Source organism: Symphalangus syndactylus, chromosome 11, assembly GCF_028878055.3.
Source record: "Symphalangus syndactylus isolate Jambi chromosome 11, NHGRI_mSymSyn1-v2.1_pri, whole genome shotgun sequence".
NCBI classification, from domain to species: Eukaryota; Metazoa; Chordata; class Mammalia; order Primates; family Hylobatidae; genus Symphalangus; species Symphalangus syndactylus.
In genome coordinates this window covers 71,294,626-71,303,775 of record NC_072433.2, presented here as the reverse complement: position 1 = coordinate 71,303,775, position 9,150 = coordinate 71,294,626, and the positions used below count along the sequence as shown (strand labels likewise).

Genomic DNA, 9,150 nt, shown 5'->3' with positions numbered 1-9,150 from the left:
GAGCCAGCAGGCAGGAACATTTAAGTCTGCTGAAGCTGTGCCCACAGCCACCCCTTCCCCCAGGTGCTCTGTCCCAGGGAAATGGGATTTTATCCATAAGCCCCTGACTAGGGCTGCTGCCTTTCTTTCAGAGATGCCCTGACCAGAGTGGAGGAATCTAGAGAGGCAGTTTGGCTACAGTGGCTTTGCTGCACTATGATGGGCTCCGCCCAATCTGAACTTCCCAGCAGCTTTGTTTACACTGTGAGGGGAAAACCACCTACTCAAGCTTCAATAATGGTGGACGCCCCTCCCCCAACCAAGATCAAGTGTCCCAAGTCAACCTCAGACTGCTGTGCTGGCGGCTAGAATTTCAAGCCAGTGGACCTTAGCTTGCTGGGCTCCGTGGGGGTGTGATCCACTGAGCAAGGCCACTGCGTTCCCTGGCTTCAGGTACCTTTCCAGGGGAAGGAATGGTTCTGTCTTGCTGGGGTTCCAGGTGTCACTGGGGTATGAAGAAAAACTCCTGCAGCTCGATGTCTGCCCAAATGGCCACCCAGTTTTGTGCTCAAAACCCAGAGCCCTGGTGGTGTAGGCACCCAAGGGAATCTCCTGGTCTGCAGGTTGTGAAGACTGTGGGAAAAGTGTAGTATCTGGGCTGGATAGCACCGTCCCTCATGGCACAGTCCCTCATGGCTTCCCTTGGCTAGGGGAGGGATTTCCCTGACTCCTTGCACTTCCCGGGTAAAGCGACACACCAACCTGCTTCTCCTCACTCTCTGTGGGCTGTACCCACTGTCTAACCGGTCCCAATGAGATGAACCAGGTACCTCAATTGGAAATGTAGAAATCATCTGCCTTCTGTGTTGGTCTCACTGGGAGCTGCAGACCAGAGCTGTTCCTACTTGGCCATCTTGCCTGAACTCCGATGATTTTATTCTTAAGTACACAAAATACCATCATTACAATCACTGGGATAATACTGCAATTATCATATCAATAATCTTGCATATTAAATTTTTATATTTATAATTTAGAATACAATAGTCAATAAAGAAATTTTTGAAAAAGTTATTATCATTCATTGTTCCAAAAGGATATGTGTTAAGAATTCCTAATGATAGCATCCTTTGAAACCTTAAGATCTGCTACAGTCTATAAAGCCAGGGATGTGAGAACCTAGAACTGTTCTGACATTTTCATAGTGTTTTCCGTTTTTGTAAGTAGTCATTTACGACAAAAGGTAATAAACCATAAAAGCTGTGCTGTGGTGGCAGTGGTTTCATAAAACTGCCTCAACAATGAAATTAGTAATATACTGCACTGTTTGATAGCATGTCTTTTTCAGATGTTATCTACATGTAACTTTCAAAACCCTGGGGAAAAAGACATTACATTTTAATTTTATGGGTGAACTACAGTAGGTTCGGTATACATTAATTGAAATTCCTTTGTGCTTGGTCAACATGATAGCCAATGATTATCCAAACTTATATTTTTTTAAGCTTGTCTCTTTTTTTTCTTTGTAAACCGAGGGAAGAAAAAATGAAAATATTACGTGAACAAAAACTTAGTTATAAGGATGATCATCAGATATTGCTTACACAGGAAAAAATGGAAAATATCATATATGCCCCATAATGGGACATGAGTTATATGAACTATGGTACAGTCATATAATGAAATATACTATGCATCCATAAAACAAATGCTATAAAATATGTTTATCATCTTAAAGGGATGTAATTATTTACTGCTCAGTTTTAAAGGCCAGGTTAAGAAAGTATTTGTGCTTATATACATAATAGGTTTATACGTTATAAGCCTCAAAAATATTTTAAAAAATTGATATGCCTAACAAAAATAGTACAAAGGTGGTTCACAGGAAGCGGGAAAATATATGTGCACTGACTTTCTAATCTTTTATAGCAGTATTTAATAGATACTTTTCAGAGTTAAAGTTTTCTGACTCACACTGTTTTAAAAATATTTCACTTTTATTTTAGAAGCTTTGGGCAAAATTTGCAGGAATAGATTGCATAAAAACTCTTTTTATTAATCCCTCTCTGAAATATTGCTTACTTTTATACTCAAATCTTTTAAATTCATGTTTTCTTTAATTCAACTCAAGGTAATATTGTACTGATATGCTGATATACAAGCCCTGCTAAAGCATTGGTCATGAAGCAATGAAAAAGACCAAGAGATAAAAGATAAATAAATGGACTGTAACTACATGCAGAAGTAGAGCTTCAAACTAGCATGAATGCACAGTTTAACAAGGAGATGATAGCTGAAGTCCTGAAAGGTGTATAGACCGAGGACAGAGAAGTTTGAAGGCTGTTTAGTTAATAGGTGGAGGAACCCAGAAATAACTCTGCTAGCAGGAGCCAAATGTTTCTGCATTTCACCGAAGTAAGAAATGCCTTGATTCATTGATTCTCCCCTGGTTTGGGCTACAGGATAAAAAATAGTTTGCACGTACCAATGAGAGAGCAGAAATAAAGGGAAGGCAAATTCAGGAAATAAACAATAAATGCTTAGAAACAAAACTCTGTATCACTTGCAATTCAAGGAAAAGTGAATGAAACAGCTTGGCTAAAGTTAAGCATGACTGCAAATCTGTAGGGAAGACAGGGGGTCTATTATGGAAGAAACTGAAAGCTAAGTAGAGTAGTAGACTTTAACAAATATGAATAATCATGGCTGGTTTCTAAGTTAGATTTTGAAAATATTTAAATGGTATAAAATAAATCAGAAGTATAAAAGAGGAAGTGAAGAAACAATCTTTCCAAACAGCCTACTATAGTCCAGGCACAGTGCTCAGTAATTTCTCATTTAATATTTATAACAACTCCATGAGGCATATATGATAATTTTCATTTTACAGATGAGGAAATTAGAGCTCAGAGATGTTATTAAAAAATAACATACCTGCTCCAAGTAGGGAAGAATAGACACTATTAAGGGACTGTTTAGGAGGCAAGCTTTTAGAATCATAGAGTGAGGAGATCCAAAAATTCACTTCTCCATAAAAGTAATTAAAACATTGACAAAATTGTAAAAATCAACTTTGTCAGAACCCTGGAAATGAACTAAAGGCTTGCGAGAATTTAAGGAGTGTTTACTCAAGGAAAATGCCTAAATTTTGGTAAGGACAGCAAGCTTCTGTGGGGTTTTAGCTTCCCCTATTTCCATCCCTTACTTCCCAATTCTACAAGTCATGAAGATCAGCAGCATTATAACCATGGCAACGTGAAAACCATCAGCCTAGCAGCAACTTGAGGAAGCCGACTAGGTTTGGAGCTCCTTAAAAAGCACTATCCTTTGAGAATTGCTTCTAGTTTCTCTGTCTGCCAGCTCTCTGAAAAATCTCCATTCACAGGGCTTTTGATTATTTGACTTGACTCAAAACTCCTTCAGTAGGAAAATCCCTACTCATAGAATCTTTGTCAAAAATAATTAGCCACAATTGCTAGCAGTACAACTGCCTTAAGTAGTGATACCAGTTGAAGAAAAAAAGAGGCAGACCAAAAAAAAATTAAAAAGAGTATCTGGGTAATTAAATGTCCATAAGGGTCTTGGAAGACCTCCAACATATTCCTGGGAATCTAGAAGGCCATGTTTATGTACAGGGATTGATATACATTGAGGAAAAACACAGAAAGGCCCTTATCTCTCACCCCTGGCTGAACTTCAGATCCTGAAGAAAAAGGAAATGAAGACTAAGGCAGAGTTGTAAACCTCCAAGGCACAGATAGCCCCTCAGCAGAGTGGAAACTTATTGGATAAAGGCAATTAAGGAAATAACTATATAGTCATTAGCTGATCATTAAGCTAACTTATCAATGATTCAGTGGCTTATGATAGAGAATACAGAGTAAGTCCCAGAAGGACATTCAACAAAAAATAAGAACAACAACAATAAGAAACAGCAACAACGATCCAGCAAACAACCAACAACAGCAACAATAATCGTGCATGGTGATTTAGTTTCCAAATATACCAAAGTATATTATTTAAAATATGTATTTTCCAACAAAAATTACAGGACACACAAAGAAACAGGAAAGTTTGGGTGTGGTGGTACACTTCTGCAGTCTCAGCTACTTGACAGGCTGAAGCAGCAGGATTGTTTGAACTCAGGAGTTGAAGGCTGCAGAGAGCCATGATCATGCCAACGCACTGTGGCCTGGGTGGCAAAGTGAGACCCTGTCAAAAAAAGAAAGGAAGGGAAGGGGAGGGGAAGGGAGGGGAGGGGAGGGGAGGGGAGGGAAAGGGATGGGAAGGGAAGGGAAGGGAAGGGAAGGGAAGGGAAGGGAAGGGAAGGGAGGAAGGAAGGAAGAAAGAGGAAAGTATGCCTATAAATAGAGAAAAAGCAGTCAATAGAAACTATCCATAACAAAGCATAGATGTTAGACTTATTAGACAAAGCTTTTAAATCAGCTATTATAAAAATGCATACAATCTAAAGGAAGCCATATCTGAGGAATTGACAAAAAAAGAACCGCAAACAATGTATCACCAAACAGAGAATATCAATAAAGATATAGTAATTATTAAAAAGAACCAAAGATAAATTCTAGAGTTGAATAATACAACAACTAAAATTAAAAAATCATTAAAGGGAATTAACATTAGATTTGAGTTGGCAGAAGGAAGAATCAATGAACTGAAGATATGCCAATTGAGATTATTTAGTCAGAAGAACAGAAAAAAAAAATGAAGAAAAATTAGTAGAGCCTCAGAGATCTGTGAAACATCATCTACCATAACCATATTTTAAGAATGGGAGTTCAAAATAAAAAAAGAGAGAGAAAGGGGCAAAAAGAATATTTGAAGAAATAATGGCCAAATATTTTATGGTCATATGTTAGATTGTGAAACAAATTTGATGAGAAACATTAATCAAAATGTCCAGGAAGTTCAGCAAACTCTAGTAGGATAAACTCAAAAATGGCCATGATAATAGTCAAACTATCAAAAAACCAAAGATAAGAGAACATTTAAAGCAACTAGAGAAAAATTAATTGTCACCTACTAGGGATCTAAAATAAGTTTAACAACTGAATTCTCATCAGGAACCATGGAGATGAGAAGTAAGTAAGATGACATAGTCAAAGGGCTGAAAGAAGAAAAACGGTCAGCCAACAATCCCATATCCCTTAAAACTGACAGGGAAATTAAGATGTTCCTAGACAAACCAAAACTGACAGAATTGTCACCAACATTCATGTCCTATAAGAAATAATATGCTGGGCGCAGTGGCTCACACCTGTAATCCCAAAACTTTGGGAGGCTGAGGCCGGTGGTTCACTTGAGGTCAGGAGTTCAAGACCATCCTGGCCAACACTGTGAAACCCCAACTCTACTAAAAATACAAAAAATTAGCTGGGCGTGGTGTCAGGCACCTGTAATCCCAGCGATTTGGGAGGCTGAGGCAGCAGTGGAAGTTGCAATGAGCTGAGATCACGCCACTGCACTCCAGCCTGAGCAACAAGAGAGAGACTCCATCTCAAAACAAAAGAAAGAAAGAAAGAAAGAATAAAGGGAGTCCTTCAGGCAACAATGACAGGATACCAGATGGAAATTCAAATCCACATAAAAAAAATAAAAAGATTAAGTAAAGGTAACTACATAAGTAAATATAAAGATAATATGAATGTATTTTTGTTTTTAACTCTCCTATATGAGTTAAAAGATAACTGAATAAAACAATAATCATAACGCTATGTTGATAAGCTTACAATTCATAAAGATGCAATTCGTATAACAGTAATAGCAAAAGGATTGGAGAGAGTGAATCTATTTTGGAGCAAAGTTTTTTATACCATCCAAATTAATTTGATATCAATCTAAACTAGATTGTTTTAAGTTAAGGTGTTAATTTGTAAATCTCTAGGCAAACATTAAGGAAATAACTAAAATGACATAAAGACTCAAGGAAAAGAAAATGGTACACTAGAAAACATCTATTTAACACAAAGGAAGGAAGAAATAGAGGGGTAGAGAAACAAAACTAAGACACATAGAAAGCAAATAACAAAATGGCCAGCATAAATCCTAACTTTATCAGTAATTGTATTATACACAAATAGGTTAAACACCCCAATCAAAAAGCAGAGATTAGAAGAATAGATAAATGGCCTACCTATATGGAATATCTACAGAAGCACACTTCGAATTTAATTACACAAATAGATTGAAGTGAATTGATGTAAAAAATATATATACCATGCAAACGGTAACTAAAAGAGAACTGGTGTGGCTACGCCAATATCGAGCAAAATAGATTTTAAAATAAAATTTGTTACTAGAGAACAGGAAGGACATTTTATAATGTCAAAGAGTCAATTGATAAGAAACACATAACAATTATAAATTTATAAGCACCTAAAAACAGTGTCCCAAAATAAATGAAGCAAAACTGACAAAATTAGAGGGAGAAATAGACAATTCAACAATAAAACAGATGGAGACTTCAAGATATTACTTTCAAAGCATAGAATATCTAGCAGAAATTCAACAAGGAAATAGGACACTTTAATAACTATAAGCTAACCAGACCTAACAGACAGTTATAAAACACTCCCCTAAGCAACGCATTCTTTTCAAGTGCACATTCTCCAGAATAGACCATATGCTGGACCATGAAACAAACCCCAGAACATTTGCTTGAATTAAAATTTTAAAATCATATTTTTTTAGCCATAATAGAATTAAATTAGAAATCAATTACAATGAAATTTAAGATATTCAAAAATGTGAAAATTCAACAACACAGTACTAAATAAGCAGTGGGTCACAGATGAAATCACAAGGAAAATTTCATTGGAGAGGCATAAAGAAAAACACCAACACTACAGCTTATGTGACTCAGCTAATGCGGTGCTTAAGAGATAAATTCAATGCTGTGAACACGTGTTAAAAAAATAAATCATGGGAGGCCGAGGCGGGCAGATCACGAGGTCAGGAGATCCAGACCACCCTGGCTAACACGGTGAACCTCCGTCTCTACTAAAAAATACAAAAAATTAGCCGGGCGAGGTGGCCGGCGCCTGTAGTCCCAGCTACTCCGGAGGCTGAGGCAGGAGAATGGCGTGAACCGGAGGGGCGGGTCTGCAGTGAGCCGAGATCGCGCCACTGCACTCCAGCCTGGGTGACAGGGAGACTCCGTCTCAAAAATAAATAAATAAATAAACAAATAAATAACCAAGCTTTCACCTTACGAAATTACAAAAAGACTTTCCCAAGCGGCTGCCGAAGATGGCAGAGGTGCAGGTCCTGGTGCTTGATGGTTGAGGCCATCTCCTGGGCCGCCTGGCGGCCATCATGGCTAAACGGGTACTGCTGGGCCGGAAAGTAGTGGTCGTACGCTGTGAAGGCATCAACATTTCTGGCAATTTCTACAGAAACAAGTTGAAGTACCTGGCTTTCCTCCGCAAGCAGATGAACACCAACCCTTCCGAGGCCCCTACCACTTCCGGGCCCCCAGCCGCATCTTCTGGCGGACCGTGGGAGGCATGCTGCCCCACAAGACGAAGTGAGGCCAGGCCGCTCTGGATCGCCTCAAGGTGTTTGACTGCATCCCACCGCCCTACGACAAGAAAAAGCGAATGGTGGTTCCTGCTGCCCTCAAGGTCGTGCGTCTGAAGCCTACAAGAAAGTTTGCCTATCCGGGGCGCCTAGCTCACCAGGTTGGGCGGAAGTACCAGGCAGTGACAGCCACCCTGGAGGAGAAGAGGAAAGAGAAAGCCAAGATCCACTACCGGAAGAAGAAAAAGCTCGTGAGGCTACGGAAACAGGCCGAGAAGAACATGGAGAAGAAAACTGACAAATACACAGAGGTCCTCAAGACACACGGAGTCCTGGTCTCAGCCCAATAAAGACTTAATTCTTCAAAAAAAAAAAGAAAAGAAAAGAAAAAAAGAAATTACAAAAAGAACTGTAAACTCAAACTAAACAAAATAAAGAAAATAATAGAGGATAAAAATAAATGAAATAAAGGATAGAAAACCTTAAAGAAAATCTAGATAATCAAAAGTTAATTATTTGAAAAGATCAACAAAATTGATACACTTTTAGCTAGAATTATTAGCGTAAAAAGAAAGAAGATTCAAATGACTAAATTCAGTATGAAAGAGAGAATATAATTACTAGCCTTACAGAAATAAAAGGAATTATGAAAGAATACTGAATTATATGGCAACAATTTAGATAATTTAAGTGGATAAATTCCTGGTAAGACAAAAATTACTGAAACTTATTTAAGAAGTAGGAGATCAGACGCAATCTATAAGTAAAGAATTTAAATGACTAATTTTAACACTTTCCACAAAGAATATCATAAGCCTGGATGGCCTGACTGGCAAATTCCTCCAAACATATGAAGAAGAATTCATAAAAATCAAACCCTCTTCCAAAATACGGAAGAGAAGGAAACACTTTGAAATTCATTCTATGAGGCCTGTATTATTATCATACTAAAACCACGTAAAGGCATCATAAAAAAAGAAACTACAGGACAATGTCTCTTATAAAGATAGGCATAAAAATTCTCAACATAATACAAGCAAACTGAATCCAACAACATATAAAAGGGATTTTGCACTATGACCAAGTGAGATTTATCCTGGGAATGAAAGGTAGCCTTAACACCAAAAAGCAATTAATGTAATATAACATATCAATAGATTTAAACAACAAAACTATATGATCATTTCAATCAATTCAGAAAAATCATTTGACAAATTCCAGTGCCCTTTTTATATAAAAGAAACTCTCAATATGATAAAAGAAACACTCAAAAAACTAGGAATAGAAGGGAACTTCCTCATTGGATAAAGAGCATCTACAGAAATCCCAAAGCTAACCTCAGATTTAATGGTGAATCACTAAAAATTTTCCCCTTAAGTTTAGGAAGAAGACAAGTATGTCCACTCTTGTCACCTCTACTCAACATTGTACTAGAGGTTCTAGTCAGGGAAATTAGGCAAGAAAAAGAAATAAGACACATTCAAATTGGAAAGGAAAAAGTATATCTCAACTAGCAGATGGAATGATATTATATTTAAAGAATTGTTGCCAAGCTCATTCTTATTATTGGCATAATATAGTTCCTGGCAGTCGTAGAGTGAGGATCCTATTTTCTTGCAGGATTTCATCCAGAGG

The 9,150-nt window shown here is 37.7% G+C and overlaps 1 pseudogene; it reads left to right on the top strand.

The window, feature by feature from the left end:
* The first annotated feature begins 7,245 nt into the window (after nt 1-7,245).
* LOC129492660 (large ribosomal subunit protein uL13-like) lies at nt 7,246-7,865 on the top strand (annotated as a pseudogene).
* Nucleotides 7,866-9,150: the final 1,285 nt, after the last annotated feature.